Source organism: Pseudophryne corroboree, chromosome 4 (genome assembly GCF_028390025.1).
Source record: "Pseudophryne corroboree isolate aPseCor3 chromosome 4, aPseCor3.hap2, whole genome shotgun sequence".
Classification (NCBI taxonomy): domain Eukaryota; kingdom Metazoa; phylum Chordata; class Amphibia; order Anura; family Myobatrachidae; genus Pseudophryne; species Pseudophryne corroboree.
Window position 1 is genome coordinate 665,826,702 of NC_086447.1, and position 17,365 is coordinate 665,844,066.

Here is a 17,365-nt window from a genome sequence, read left to right on the forward strand (position 1 = left end):
GTCTGCCCATGTCCTTCCTATTCAGGGTTTAGCTACTCACAGCTGCTGGCAGTAGGGGTCCGGAGGGTTTTACCATTTTTTTACCTGAACTGGCGGACTTAATTACATCCTGATTCGGCTGATTGGCTCCAATCCTATGTCCCTCAGCAGGTTTTATGTTTTTACTCCGGTAGAGTTATTTGTGTGTTCCCTCCCCCCCCCCCTCTTCCCTTAGTTTGTTTTACTGATCCTCTTGTGTCTTGATGCTGCTTCAATTGGCTGGAAGCTTGTCTACTATTGCACAGTAATGTGCACATACATTTTTTTTTCTTTTTGGCAGATCCTCCGGTATTACTTACTTATTAAGTTCAGTTTTGCATCCTATGCTAACTTTTTATTTTATTCTTTCCCCTTCCCTGTAGGATTGGTGGGTGATAGGTGGTAGGATCTCCAACTGTTTCTCTGCCATCTCTGTTTGGATGTCCCAGCACTTTCTTAGACTTAACATGTCTAAGACCGAGCTGGTCATCTTCCCTCCATACCGCACAACCTCACCTCCTACGATCTCATTATCTATTGATAGCACTACTATCTCCTCTAGCCCCCAAGTGCGCTGTCTTGGAGTAATCCTTGACTCCTCCCTCTCCTTCAAACCACACATTCAGCACCTCTCCCAAACCTGCTATTTTCATCTAAAAAATATTTCCAGGATCAGACCCTTACTGACCCAGGATGCTACTAAGACTCTTATCCACTCACTGGTCTCTTCAGACTGGACTACTACTGTAATCTCCTCCTGACTGACATTCCTGACAAATACCTCTCTCCACTCCAATCTATCCTCAATGTTGCTGCCCGGCTCATTTTCCTCACCAAACGCACCATCATCCATCTCTCCTCTCTTACAAGACCTTCACTGGCTCCTCTTCCCTTTCAGAATCCATTTCAAGCTTCTCACACTCACAAGCCCTCACCCACTCCTCTCCCATCTACATCTACCGTTACACTCCCACCCGTCCTCTTCGCTCTGCTAATGCACGCCGACTCTCCTGCCTACTGATTACTTCCTCCTACCTCCAAGATTTTTACACGCTCTACTCCATTTCTCTGGAATTCTCTACCTATCCCCCTCAGACTCTCCACCTCTCTACAAAACTTCAAATGGGCTCTCAAGACCCACTTCATCACCAAACCCAGCCAAATCTCATCCTAACCCCCTGTTCCACGCTCTCTATGTACCCCGTCTGTGTCACCCCTGTTTGTCTACCCCTCCACTTTAGAATGTAAGCTCTCACAAGGAGGGCCCTCTTCCCTCTTGTGCTTATTCTTTTTCTTGCTTTAATATTCTTCAACTGCACCAAAGCCAGCAGTCTTCTGCCACCTGATACTCATTTCAGTGTCATTTACTGATGCAGATATGTTTATTTACCCTGTACTTGTCCTATATTGTCTTCAACTGTGAATTGCTGTTTTCCTGTTTTGATTATTTGTTTATGTACTCTGTAATTGGACGCTGCAGTCCTCTTGTGGCGCCATATAAAGGATAATAATAATAAAAATAGGTGTAGAGTGTGGATGGTGGGTCACTCCTATGTTTACTGGGTGGCTCGGTTTATGACATCGAATGGGCTCCGTTTTATGACAGCTGTGATGAGATGAAGTGAATAGGTGTGAGAGGTATGCGTTGGTCAGATTTGAAGTCAGTACTTTTGGATAATGTGATGCGGCATAGTTTACCTGAAATTTTGGTGTTGCACCTTGGTGGTAACGATCTTGGGAAGAGGTCTACATTGGAATTGCGTTGTGCCATTTTGGAGGATGTGATGCTTGTCACGAGGGTGTTGCCGTCCTGCACTTTTGTGTGGTATTTTGCTGTTTTGGCGTGGAGTGGCTTATTGTCGGGCCATTGACGAGGCCAGGAAGAACCTTAACACGGCTGTGGCAAAATGGGTCCTGGCTAATGGTGGTGCCGTGGTACCGCATGAGCGGATCAGATTCCGTTATTATCTTTTCTGGTCCGATGGGGTGCATTTAGACAGGGAAGGTTTACTTATTTTTATGGAGAATCTCTTTTCGGTGGTATCTTCTGTGCGGTAGGCTTATGGTGGTGGGGCAAAGTTTCCCACATTTTTGGGACTCCTACTGAGATAATGACATATATATATATATTTATATTATATTATATATTATGTGTATATATTAGATATATTATATATTATATAGATATTTTTTGGCAAAGGAAGAACGGTTAGAACTCATTCCCCAATCCACAAAACTGCAACATACTTCCCAAACAAACTAACAACAAAAGAAACAATAAACTCTGGATTGAAGATGATGATTGGTTAATTGGCATTATATTTAATCACAAGAAGAATTGGGCATCAAAAAAGAATAAAGAGAATAAAATTGGCTACAGTTCACACCATAATTGTACATTCAAAGATGCAAAGGACAAACAATTGAATCACAGATATTAGCATATTTTAATTGGAATCACAGATATTAGCATATTATAATTGGAATTACAGTCTATAATGTGGTCATGAGAGTGATGAAAAACACATTTCACAAAAACAATCACTAATTTTCTTGCTTTCCCTAGCAAAGGTATTATGATCTTCACAGACAATTAATGTTGGAGCTCTGTAGAATTCTGTAGTGCTACAGCATTTTAATGGGGGAATTGGCATACAGATGTAAAAAAGAATCCTGGTAATAATAACAATGTATCTCGGTTCTATCCACAGAGGGTGTAACTAGTGAAGGGATGGTACTGTAGTGTCTTTTGACAAATATAACTCAATTGACAATGAGGGTTTCTTGGTTAGATAAACTCAGTCTCTCCTAGTTAAATGGATTTACTTGTACTTGCATAAATCTACCTCCTCTTCTCTACCTCTATCAGTTGGAGTACCGCAAGGCTCAGTCTTAGGTCCTCTGCTTTTCTCAATCTATACCTCCTCTCTTGGTAAACTAATCAGCTCCTTTGGATTTCAGTATCATTTGTATGCTGATGATACTCAAATCTACCTATCCTCCCCAGATTTGTCACCACCAGTATTGGCTCGTGTCACTGGATGCCTGTCTGCCATTTCATCTTGGATGTCATCTCGCCACCTCAAACTCAACATTTCCAAAACCAAATTAATTATTTTCCCACCAGCTAAGAGTAGTTACCAACCTGATATCTCTATAACTGTTGACAATGCAACTATCCACCCCACAAGCTCGTTGCCTAGGTGTCACCCTTGACTCTGAACTGTCCTTTGTTCCACACATTCAATCTGTCTCTAAATCATGTTACATGCACCTTAAAAACATATCCAAAATACGCCCTTATCTCACACAAGACACTGCAAAAACTCTACTCCATGCACTCATCATCTCCCGCATTGATTATTGTAATAGTCTCCTTACTGGTCTTCCCAAACATAGGCTATCACCACTTCAATCCATTTTAAATGCAGCTGCAAGGCTAATCTTCCTCGCCAGACGTTCTTCATCTGCTGATCCGCTCTGTCAGTCCCTCCATTGGTTACCGGTATTCTACCGTGTCAAATATAAAATACTTTTACTTACATACAAGGCTATTAACCAAACTGCACCATCATACATCTCCTCACTCATCTCAAAATATCTCCCTACCAGACCTCTCCGCTCTGCACAAGATCTGCGTCTCTCATCCACATGTATTACCTGTTCCCACTCAAAATTACAGGACTTTACCCGGGCTTTCCCCACTCTCTGGAATGCACTCCCACGCACAATAAGACTCTCCTCTAGTCTCCAAACCTTTAAACGTTCTCTGAAAACTCATCTCTTCAGACAAGCCTACCAAATTTCAGACCCACGCACATAACCTTCACAGCTTCCCTACCAAGTTACATCCCCTCTGTACAGTCCACATAAACTCACATTTTGTCTTCCAACATTGCTGGGTGATCATATCATATACAACCCATTAAGAACCTAGCAACCTGGGGAACCATTATGTGACAGGTAGCATCTATCCTTGTGTATCAATGCCTATTTCCCTATAGATTGTAAGCTTGCGAGCAGGGCCTTCCTACCTCTTTCTGTCTGTCTGTCTGTCTGTCTTTGCCCAGTTTTGTTCTATAATTGTTGTTCTAATTGTAAAGCGCAACGGAATATGCTGCGCTATATAAGAAACTGCTAATAAATAAATAAATAATAAATAAATAACTCAGTCCTTTCCAGATTAAATGCCTGACTTTCACTTGTACAATAATTCAGTCATCATTGTCCCAACTAGGGAAGTCAATCCCGGGCCATTTTTTCAATCCCGGGTATCGGGATTGAAAAATGGTCAATCCCGGGATTCCCGGGATACCCGGGATTGGCTTTAGACTGTGTCCGGCCGCCCCCCACGCCCCGCCCCTCCCGCCCTGCAGACATAAAAAAAACCCTGTACCTCCACAGCCAGGTAGCGGGTGATGAGGAGCCGGCGGGTGAGTGCAGCGGAGCCGGCGGGTGAGTGTAGGGGAGCCGGGAGGAGGCAGCGGGTGAGTACAGGGCGAGCCGGGAGGAGGCGGCGGGTGAAGACCGCCGTACTTTCCGGCTCGGCGGCTGCTGAAAGCGCAGCGTGACCTCACAGTCACAGGTCACGCTGCGCAGGGGGAGACAGGAGGAGGGAGCCGGGCAGCGTCTGAGCGTCCTGAGGACGCTCAACGCTGATCCCTCAATCCCCGGGATTGGAGCTTCCAATCCCGGGATTGAATCCCGGCAGTTTTTGGGCCTAAATCCCGGGATCCCGACGATCCCGATCCCGGGATTGGCCTCCCTAGTCCCAACAGTGTCAATGCAGAGGGAATTTCTGTCTTTACTGGCCCCTTTACTGACAGGGTATAGCTTGTGGCTATGGCACTATACTGTCCGTGCCCTTTTAACATGGTACAGCGGGTGACAATGTATACATGCTGGGTGTCGGATCTGCACATGGCTTAGCTCAATCAGTTTCAATGTACTCACTCAGATAATTAGTATGGAGGTTTCACTTGCTGGACCAGTTTTTAATGGTTCCTCACTGTTATAAGATGGCCACGGCGACCGTGCTTTTCTCTGATAGCATGCCACAGCTTCCTCTCTGCAGCGCTGTTCTCACTGCCAAGCGTGACCCTGCGGCTGACACCCGTTCTCATCTCCCACTTGGCTCCTTGCTCAGCATGCATCCAGCACCTCCTTCTTCTTCCCACAATGCTCCTCTGTTCCCAGGCTGCTCTGCCCAATCACCTGTCTGCATCCAGGCCATGTGATCAGGCCAGGGTCCTTGCTTAACTCACACGCCATTCTCCGAGGTGCCACACCTTCAGCATCTAGGTTGCATTTACTAGTCCTAAGTAAAATGAAAGACTGAAAAAATAAACAATTTATTATACATGATTAGAAATGTATATGTTAAAATGCCTTTATCTTTGGAAAGGCTTCATTTAAAATATATAAAACTGCAAAATTTAACAGATTCAACTTGAAAATTGATCATTTTAATTTTAATCAAAACAATACATTATTCCTGCTTATAAATAATGTATCAGAATGTAAATGTGTTTGAAGTGCTTACGGTGAAACGGAAATGTTTGGGATTAACTTTTTAAACAGGATTCACAAAAAACAAACTCTATTTGTTGGACCTTACCACTTTGTTTCTCTAGCAGTGCGAGGATCCACCAGAGTATCAATTGCTTAACCATGCTTCTCTGTTATTTTACTGTAGCTTTAGTTTCAGTATGTGGAACTCATTAACATCTGTTTATTATTAATGTGTTACCCTTTAGACATTTCCTAATCCTTTTGATTCCACAAGTATCTGTGAGAGAGCTGCATACAAAGAAGTTCTCTTACAATTATGCTTGGTAGCAGAGGTTTTCTTTTTAATGTCTTTGTTCAAATTTGATTGAATGATGTACAGATGTGTCCTCATACACTGCTTCTCAAGTCACACCAAATAGGCCCCATTGGCGTGCAGGCTCCAGGTAACTCCTATATGCAGTGCCAGATTAAGATCCACATGGGCCTGGAGCTGAAATTTCTGAAGGGCCTATTGTTTGCCGCGCAGGGGGTATGACTAGTGATGTGGTCTGAAAAGGGGCTGTGGTCTAAGTTATGGACTGTGGCTAGCACCTTTCTACAATCACCTCAATTGCCTTCCCCACTATGCTTAAATTAACAGTGTAATGTGAAAGTCTACAAATGAACAAAAGGAAATGCCGCTTGTTAATGTGACAAAAAATGAAAAATGGCTGATACAGTAATATGAGTAGAACTCAAGATACGTGTAACCCTTCTTTGCACCCTACTGCTGCAATAAAGGGGTAAATAGTTCAATCTTACAGAGTGCCTCCACCCAAGCAGTCTTTATACCACCCCTGGCTTGCTTGGGAAAGCCTTTACACGTATGGTTATATATACGATTTCATGTGGGGTGAGGGATAGAATTGTTGGTTTTACCTTGTTGTCTTCTTTTGTCTTTCAGGTGCTGCTCTTCCTATTACTATGAACTTTCTCCACTTCAACGGTTAGTATTTATTAATGAGAATTGACTACCTACATAAATAACTTTTATTCAAAAGAATTACAATCCATTAACTTTATATATACTATAGATTATTTTCCTACATTAAATGTAGCTTAATACACAAAGTTATGGTGTCATATACCAGCTTATTTCCATATACATACAGTTTTACATTGCATGCAATACAAAAAATATGTCATGACTGTGTCGTATACGATAGGTGATGAATTTTGCTACCATACCATTCTGTGACTCCTTGCAGTCTACATTCCACTTGTTGAGTATACCCCTGAGTTATCATTGGTGCACTGTTGGGGCCCAATTTATCTTCTTTAATACCGATGCCGTCGTCAAATTAGAGTGAATTAAATACTAGTTGGGTTTCTGAGGATTTGAGGGTATCTGCAGTGACACCCCACCTGTACAAATTCCAAAGTCGTAATCTCCTCTAAGTCCGCTGGTTATGGCATACTTGTCTTGTGGTATACTGGGGGGCTGCTCTCTGAGGCTTTTAGTTAAGGGTTCAGGAGTCAGGGGAGAAAGTTGCCTATCTTTTGTCAGTCTCTATGATGCTCCGTATTATCCCTGCTGACTATGAACTTTCCTCATCCCAATAGTGGTCTGTGTAGCGGACTTTACTATCCTCCATTAAGTGTAAATTACCCCCATGAAATTTGTCCCCTCGTTATAATCCTTATTTTATAACATACTGAGGGGCCAGAGATGATGATAAGGATACTACCGCAGCCAAAGTCAATATGTCCACTGAATATAATATTGCTCGGTACCTCACCCCTCTTTCTGAGTTCACAAGTGTATGCTGCAATTCAATCAGTACATAAGGGGTGGACCGGGTGTACTTCTTTCTTTATAAAATATCCCCTCACTACTTGCAGGATACTGTCACTATATGATACTGTGCCAGCACAGGGGTCCCACTACTAATCAGAGGGAGCATTAGTCTCTCTCGGAGCTATATTCTTTCTCAATTACCAGCAGCTTTCAATCATTGCTGGCTCTCCTCCCCCAGCTCTTGGTTAAGTGGGCGGTCTGGATGTTTGCACCACACGTCACTCCCCCACTCCCTCTGGCTGCTATTATGTTGAAGAATACTTCCAGTAGTATACAGCTTCCAGTTATGTTCAGCTACAATAATTATAATTACTATAATTATCATGTACATCCATATTAGCTGCTCCGCTACTACTTTACTTAGGGGGATCACTGAGGGATAGTATTTAGCTAAAGCAGCATCTGCTAGGCTATATTCGGCCACCAGGGTATCCTGGCATTAATGACTTCAATCGATGCACAGATCTAAAGGGCGGTCCACAGTCTGCTTACCGGCCCACCTTCGTTCTGCCTGCGTCACAGCCCTCAGGTCCTCCCTTCAAGCTCAGGCCATCTCCCCGTGGGGTTCAGTCTTGGATAATGCCGCCAGCCGGATCTCTGCCTAGCTTCCAAGCGGTGCTCCCCCTGCTCAGGTGGCCGCAGTCCAGTCCTCCTGGTCCGGGTTCACTACCGCCTCGGGTCCCGGTCAGTAATCTCCATTTCCCGCTCTCCGCAGCGGCGACTCCAGCAGCTCTCCCCGTTCTCTTCTTGTTAGCTCTGTGTTCTTCCCCTGCTGCTCCCTCGCGCTTCCCTCAACCGTCCTCTCCATACGGGCACCCACTATCCGGCACGAGGGGCTTCTAGAAGAGTCTATCTAGCCCCGCTCGTGCCAAAGTGCCAAGTTACTCCTTAACATATTCCATTGTTTAATTTATATATTCACCACCGTCAACACTCCTCTATATACACAGTACATGGGTTACCATATTCATATTAACTATATTTCATTTATTTACACAGTCAGTAAATAATTATTATATATTTACTCTATTATTCATAGATTCTATACTCTAATACATTTCATTATGAGCCCATAGTTTAAGGGGCTACATTCTCCCCCTGGTGAGTACGCTTAAATACGATTAAATAGGGTTATTTAAGTGGATGTCACCACTTACATACACATTCCATGGTTCTTAAATAAGTATAACCATTTACATTCCATCCAAAATATGGCCATGACATCACCATGTTAGGGTGCACTACCAAGGGAATATCAGTAGGGGTTCCTAACTGGTCATAGGTAAGTATTCTAGGAGCTCTCCTAACCCGTTGAGGCCTAACCCGTTGTCACATAAGTGGTTGTTCAAACATAAATCCCTCTCCATTATCACCCATAGAGATTGATTCAGGACCATCTGTTATGTCACAACCTGATTCACTTCCATGACCATCATTGTGTCCGACATTCTCCTGTTCTACTCCATTGTATGAATGGGTTATTTCTACTTGTTCCCTAGGGTATGACTCTGAGACATTACTTCCTTCTCCCCAAGACTCACTATCCCAATAGTAATATCCCAAATTAGAGTCATCCTCAATCTCCTCAGCTTCCTTGCTCATGCTTTGAATGTTACTTTCATATGTATCGGATTTTTCAGCTTCAGTATCTTCAATAGGACACGAGACTGTATTTTCCCACCTAATGTCCTGGGCAATAGGGAGTAGATGTTGTCTATGATAGGTTACTATACTTCCCTGTCCATTGACAGGTGCAAGTTGGTACACAGGAATGTTAGGGAGCTGTTTTAATACTATATAGGGAATGGGTTTCCACTTATACTGTAACTTTTGTTTTCGTGGTACGCCCAGAGCTCTAATCAGCACTCTATCTCCGGGCTCTAACGGGTGTTCCTTAAGGTGCCTGCCGGCATACTCTTTGTTTCTTTCACCAATTTTTATGGCAGCATCGGCAGCTAGTTTATAGGCTTCTCGCAATTGTTGACGCAGTTGCCTAACATATTGGCTGTGAGATATTTTTGACCCAGAATTATTCAGAGTTCCTAAACAAATATCTATGGGTAATCTGGCCTCCCGACCGAACATGAGGTAATATGGGGTGTATCCTGTAGTGTCGTTCCGAGTGCAATTATATGCATGCACTAAAGGAGCAATATATTTCCGCCAGTTGGATTTTCTTTTAGAGTCTAAGGTACCCAACATGTTTAATAAAGTTCTGTTAAATCGCTCAGGCTGAGGGTCTCCTTGGGGATGATAAGGGGTAGTGCGTGATTTAGTTATACCACAGCAATGACACAGTTCTCGAATTACTTTACTCTCAAATTCTCGACCTTGATCGGAATGAATCCTTGCTGGCAACCCGTAATGTACAAAGAATTTCTCCCACAATGTTCTTGCAACAGTTATTGCAGTCTGGTTCACAGTTAAGTAGGCTTGGGCATACCTCGTGAAATGGTCAGTTACTACAAGAATATGACAGTCTGATCTGCCAGGGCCATCTAAGGTGAGAAAATCGATGCATACTAACTCCATAGGTCCCGTGCTGGTGATATTAACTAATGGAACGGTAGATATAGGTAACGTTTTTCGGAGAATACAATTACCGCATGTTCTACAGAATCGTTCTATATCCTGATTCATATGAGCCCAGAAAAAACGATCGGACACCAACCCCTGTGTTTTCTCATATCCAAGGTGACCATGTTGATCATGCAATGCTTCTAGCACCATCTGTTTATACTTTGTTGGTAATACTATCTGCATTTTAGTACCTCCGTCCTTCTTAATTACTTTCCGAAATAATACCCCATTCAGAATAGTTAACTTCCTGTACTGTTGCATCAATACTTGTGCCTTCCTTAGTAATTGAGAGCGATGTAACTGATAAGTATGATCTTCGATAATCCGAACAATAGGAAGAATATTGGGGTCATTTCGTTGTTCTTGAGCCAGTTGGTCGGAGGTTATTATCCCTAACCCCTGCAGTTCAACCCGTCCTCACCTACAATAGGAAGGTGGAATAGCTATTTCAGAAGCTCCTATATCATATACAGCAGCCACTTCTTGATTTCTGGTGATACTAATATGTTGGCACAGTCCTTTCACTACCCCAGCGGGTACTTCAATCCAATCAGAGTCACCTCCTGGAGCTTCCGAGTGAGGCATCCTAGATAGAGCATCCGCATCCTGGTTATTAATACCTGGCCTATATTTGATAGTGAAATCATAGTTGGTAAGGGCTGCAAGCCATCGGTGTCCAGTGGCATCAAGTTTAGCGGATGTCTGTACATAAGTAAGTGGATTGTTATCCGTCTGTACAATGAATTGAGCTCCGTAAAGATAGTCGTGCAATTTTTCGCTAACCACCCATTTTAATGCGAGAAATTCCAACTTGTGGACTGGATAATCTCTTTCACTACTGGAAATTCCTCTACTAACATAGGCAATGGGTCTCAACAGTTGCGCTTGTTTTTGGTACAACACCCCTCCAAGCCCGTCTAATGAGGCATCTATGTGTACTTCGTAAGGCAAATCAGGTATAGCATATGCCAACACAGGAGATTTAGTGAGGCGATCTTTCAGAGTAACAAAGGCTTCCTCACACTGGTCAGTCCACCTGTTTCCAAACAATTCTCTGGGCTTATGGTAAGACATGTCTACATCTGATTTCTTCCTTCGGTCTTTATTGACTGGCGGATATCCTCTTGTTAAATCTGTCAATGGTTTAGCGATTTTGGAATAGTGCTCTACAAATTTCCTGTAGTAGCCGCAGAAACCCAGAAAAGACCTCAGTTCTTTAAGGTTGGTGGGTCGGGGCCATTTCTTCACCGTGGCCACTTTCTCTGGGTCTGTGGCTATCCCGTTCCGACTCACCACATGTCCCAAGTATTTAACTGAAGATCTACACAATTTACATTTTTTTTCGGCTGACAACTTTAACCCTCGGGCTCTTAGTCGATCTAACACTTTCAGTAACCGGGCATTGTGTTCATCTAGATCTTTCCCAAACACGATGATATCGTCTAGGTACACTAATACTTCCCGGTAACACATGTCACCTACAGTTTGTTCCATGGTTCGTTGGAAAGTAGCCGGTGCTCCCTTGATTCCTTGGGGCATCTTTAAGAACTCATAGAACTTAATAGGGCAGATAAAAGCAGTTTTGGACCTATCCTCCCTACTCATGGGGATCTGATATTACCCGCATCGTAGATCAAGAACGGAGAACCACTGGCTCCCTTGAAGGCAATCCAATGCCTCGTCTACTTTAGGTACGGTGTACTGATCAGGCACGGTTCTATTGTTCAGAGTACGATAGTCTATACATAGACGAATTTCTCCAGTCTTTTTCCGAGCAACCACAATAGGTGAAGCATACTGACTCTCAGAATCAGCGATGACATTATTTTCCAACAAATTTCTAAGGTGGCTCCTGACGTCTTCGAAATCAGCCGGAGCCAATCTCCTGGATCTCTCTCGGAATGGAGTATTATTTGTCAATTTAATATGATGTTCAACACCCGTGGCAGTCCCTAGGTCCCAATCACTTTTGGAAAAAACATCTTCCCTTAACATGAGCTGTTCCATTAGCAGGTCTTTTCGTGTCTGATCAATATCACTCCCATGAAAACACTCTTCCAGATTCAATCGGTTGTATTTGAACGGAGACCCAGTAGACGAATGGGTAACCATTCGATCAGGATGACTTTCCAAGAATTTACAGTGAACTATTTCTGGTTCTACCGATGGTCTCATCCCTTCATTATTTCCTCTGTCTTGTTTATCACACCATCGCTTTAGATTTCTAAACATATTGGTATTAGTACCCACTATAGCGGACAAGTGGCCATTATCCCCAGGGGAATCAGGGCAAATCAGTGCAACCAATGGAATAGACTCATTAGGGGTAATTAGTCCAGGTTCCAAAGTAAGTTGTGTAACTATGTACCCCAAATACGGGTACTTCTGTTCACTGAGGCCCCATACTGTAAGACCGCTAAGAGCTTGAATGGGAACAGTTGACAGATTCTCCCGGTACCATGTTTCAAATACAATGGACACTTGTGACCCACTGTCCAACAACACCATACATTTCTGTCCATTTATTAGGGCTTTCACTAATGGTGCATGTCCCATGAGACTGTCTGGAATAGCATCGGACCACTGGGCACTCCCCATAGCATGAACATTTATTGTTGGGGAGCCTGTGAGGGGTTCACAGAACTCCCGTTGGGGTTTTCCATCTGCTCATCTCTGGACCGGTGGTAAAACGGCATTCTTCCATTCCTCTCCATACCACTCACTGGGCATTCAAAGGATCTATGCCCTGGTTGTCCACAATTATAACAGAGTATAGTCCCACGACTACCACTTCCCCTTGTCCTTCCTCTGTTTGAGTCCGACGATCAGTAGGGCCTTGATGACGCTGTACTCTGTAAAGCAATCAATTGGTCTATTTTTTTATTTTGATCTTCCAACAACTTAATCAATCGATCATCCATAACAGTGGAGGTGGGGGCAGGTATAGCAGGTATAATAGCTTTGACTTTCTTAATAGTCTTGTCTCGATTCTCGATTTGTACTTCCTCTAACTTGACCTCCTTCACAAGTTCCGTGAGACTGGGTGCTGGTCCTGACCGTCGGGTACAACGTAGTCTCTGTGCAACTGGATTAAGAGTGAGAGCTCCTTTCAGAACCTGTCGCATTCTGCTTTCATCTACCGCCTCCTTAGCTATCCCCCCTTTCTCTACAATTTGGTAAATCAATCTATCCACTCTATAAATATATTGAGTTAGAGTCTCCCCCGGTTCCTGATAGGTGCGATGTAATCTTGACATCAAATCACCTACATCCTCCATGGTGCCATAAGAAAAATCCAAAGCCTCTAGATAATCCTTCAGAGTAGCTGTAGATTTACTCCTCCTTGTGGCTTGAATCACCCTCATAGCGGGTCCCTGGAGACTTTCCACTATACGCTGTCGTTTGATATGCTCGGGACATTGCCACTCTTCAGAGTGTTGAATGGCCGCCTCTCTCCAAGTATCGTAGGTTTCTTCACCAGCAGGCACAGGGGAAATACCCGAGAAAATCCTGAGTCTTCTATATCCCCCTTCATAATGCAATCTCTCCATCTGACTGACCATTTTATCCATCATTGTTTCCACCCCTTTCCCAGGAGATTCTTTCACATTCTCTGTCAGATCCTCCCCACTATTAATATGAAAACAGTCTCCTGCAGCAGTGGTATCATTTCCCATGTCTTCTCCTGGGGTGGCTGCTTCTTCCATACTTTCAGGCCACACTAGTTGAACTTTTCGCCCAGGGACATCTTCAACCACCACCATACTGGGTAGTAATGTGTTATCCAAAGGAAGTCTATTACTAAGTAAGATAGCGAAAGTTTCTCCCTCTTGTCCTTTCCATCGATCAACCATACATGGTTGACTGATACCATAAAGTTGCACAACAGCCCGAATGACTGCATCATCACTGGCTAATGAAAGTTTTCCAACTAGCCCAAAGCTGCATAAGGGTTCCACGCCCTTTTCTTTACACCACCTATAGATATCGGCGTTGGTAACTTCTTCCATGATGTATAGTTTCGGTATCAACCACTGAATCCTGGGTATTTTAGAATCTCAGCAGTGCCTCCAAATGTAACCCTTCTTTGCACCCTACTGCTGCAATAAAGGGGTAAATAGTTCAATCTTACAGAGTGCCTCCACCCAAGCAGTCTTTATACCACCCCTGGCTTGCTTGGGAAAGCCTTTACACGTATGGTTATATATACGATTTCATGTGGGGTGAGGGATAGAATTGTTGGTTTTACCTTGTTGTCTTCTTTTGTCTTTCAGGTGCTGCTCTTCCGATTACAATGAACTTTCTCCACTTCAACGGTTAGTATTTATTAATGAGAATTGACTACCTACGTAAATAACTTTTATTCAAAAGAATTACAATCCATTAACTTTATATATACTATAGATTATTTTCCTACATTAAATGTAGCTTAATACACAAAGTTATGGTGTCATATACCAGCTTATTTCCATATACATACAGTTTTACATTGCATGCAATACAAAAAATATGTCATGACTGTGTCGTATACGATAGGTGATGAATTTTGCTACCATACCATTCTGTGACTCCTTGCAGTCTACATTCCACTTGTTGAGTATACCCCTGAGTTATCATTGGTGCACTGTTGGGGCCCAATTTATCTTCTTTAATACCGATGCCGTCGTCAAATTAGAGTGAATTAAATACTAGTTGGGTTTCTGAGGATTTGAGGGTATCTGCAGTGACACCCCACCTGTACAAATTCCAAAGTCGTAATCTCCTCTAAGTCCGCTGGTTATGGCATACTTGTCTTGTGGTATACTGGGGAGCTGCTCTCTGAGGCTTTTAGTTAAGGGTTCAGGAGTCAGGGGAGAAAGTTGCCTATCTTTCGTCAGTCTCTATGATGCTCCGTATTATCCCTGCTGACTATGAACTTTCCTCATCCCAATAGTGGTCTGTGTAGCGGACTTTACTATCCTCCATTAAGTGTAAATTACCCCCATGAAATTTGTCCCCTCGTTATAATCCTTATTTTATAACATACTGAGGGGCCAGAGATGATGATAAGGATACTACCGCAGCCAAAGTCAATATGTCCACTGAATATAATATTGCTCGGTACCTCACCCCTCTTTCTGCTGCAATTCAATCAGTACATAAGGGGTGGACCGGGTGTACTTCTTTCTTTATAAAATATCCCCTCACTACTTGCAGGATACTGTCACTATATGATACTGTGCCAGCACAGGTGTCCCACTACTAATCAGAGGGAGCATTAGTCTCTCTAGGAGCTATATTCTTTCTCAATTACCAGAAGCTTTCAATCATTGCTGGCTCTCCTCCCCCAGCTCTTGGTTAAGTGGGCGGTCTGGATGTTTGCACCACACGTCACTCCCCCACTCCCTCTGGCTGCTATTATGTTGAAGAATACTTCCAGTAGTATACAGCTTCCAGTTATGTTCAGCTACAATAATTATAATTACTATAATTATCATGTACATCCATATTAGCTGCTCCGCTACTACTTTACTTAGGGGGATCACTGAGGGATAGTATTTAGCTAAAGCAGCATCTGCTAGGCTATATTCGGCCACCAGGGTATCCTGGCATTAATGACTTCAATCGATGCACAGATCTAAAGGGCGGTCCACAGTCTGCTTACCGGCCCACCTTCGTTCTGCCTGCGTCACAGCCCTCAGGTCCTCCCTTCAAGCTCAGGCCATCTCCCCATGGGGTTCAGTCTTGGATAATGCCACCAGCCGGATCTCTGCCTAGCTTCCAAGCGGTGCTCTCCCTGCTCAGGTGGCCGCAGTCCAGTCCTCCTGGTCCGGGTTCACTACCGCCTCGGGTCCCGGTCAGTAATCTCCATTTCCCGCTCTCCGCAGCGGCGACTCCAGCAGCTCTCCCCGTTCTCTTCTTGTCAGCTCTGTGTTCTTCCCCTGCTGCTCCCTCGCGCTTCCCTCAACCGTCCTCTCCATACGGGCACCCACTATCCGGCATGAGGGGCTTCTAGAAGAGTCTATCTAGCCCCGCTCGTGCCAAAGTGCCAAGTTACTCCTTAACATATTCCATTGTTTAATTTATATATTCACCACCGTCAACACTCCTCTATATACACAGTACATGGGTTACCATATTCATATTAACTATATTTCATTTATTTACACAGTCAGTAAATCATTATTATATATTTATTCTATTATTCATAGATTCTATACTCTAATACATTTCATTATGAGCCCATAGTTTAAGGGGCTACATACGTATGTTATAAAATTTTACAATTATGTAAACAGTAATAACAAATATATGACATCATAGTGCATTGAACTAATAAAATAAAATTTGGTCATAAAAGTGATAATGAATTTGTCTTTTAACCTAAAAAAATGTCAGCCATCTTAAGCAATGAATATGCTGGTATATTAATATGTCCTGGTATGTTTAATGACATACAAAAGCACCTACAGTAATCTGCACTTTTAATTTGTATCCCAAAGTGTTTAAATGGACTATTACAGGGTTGAGCCTTTCACCCGAAATAGATCGCAGCAGTATCCTGAAGCAAATTGCAGTAGTGCAGTAGTCAGTACAACAGTCATGTGTAGTTGGACTACAGAGCATGTGGACTGGGCATTGCAGCTGTCCCATGTAGTTGGCGCACACTGATGATCTCTGTGAGGGTCATTCTGAGTTGATCGCTCACTAGCAGTTTTTAGCAGCCGTGGAAACACTATTCCGTCGCCCACTGGGATTGAATTTTAGCTTAGCAGAAGTGCGAACGAAGGGATCGCAGAGCGGCTACAAAAAATTTTTGTGCAGTTTCAGAGTAGCTTCAAACCTACTCAGCGCTTGCGATCACTTCAGACCATTCAGTCGCTGATTTGACATCACGAACACGCCCTGCCACGCCTGCATTTTTCCGATCACTCCCTGAAAACGGTCAGTTGTCACCCAGAAACACCCACTTCATGTCAATCACTCTGCGGCTGCCTGTGCGACTGAAAAGCATCGCTAGACCCTGTGTAAAACTACATAGTTCATTGTAATAGTACACCGCGCATGCGCATTGCGCAGCATACGTATGTGCAGAAGTGCCATTTTTTTGCCTCATCGCTGCACAGCGAACAAATGCAGCTAGCGACCAACTACATCCCATGTAGAGAGTAGCAGTGTCGCCATATAATACAGAGTGCATCAGTGATGCCATATAATCCAGACAGCATCAGTGACGCCATATAATACAGAGAGCATCAGTAATGCAATTTAATACAGAGAGCATCAGTGACGCCATATAATACATAGAATGTCTGTGACGCCATATAATACAGAGAGCATCTGTGACGCAATATATTAGAGAGCATCTGTGACGCCAAATAATACAGAGAGCATCTGTGACGCCATATAACACAGAGAGCGTCTGTGACGACATATAAC

The 17,365-nt window shown here is 43.4% G+C and overlaps 1 long non-coding RNA gene across 1 annotated transcript in view; it reads left to right on the plus strand.

Annotated features, from left to right (window-relative positions):
* The window catches only part of LOC134911683 (uncharacterized), a 325,180-nt gene that overhangs the window by 51,057 nt on the left and 256,758 nt on the right, over positions 1 to 17,365 (plus strand). Inside the window, exons 2-3 of the long non-coding RNA XR_010176763.1 lie at positions 6,473 to 6,514; positions 14,221 to 14,262. This is a non-coding gene — a long non-coding RNA (uncharacterized LOC134911683). The remainder of the gene's footprint in view (positions 1 to 6,472; positions 6,515 to 14,220; positions 14,263 to 17,365) is intronic.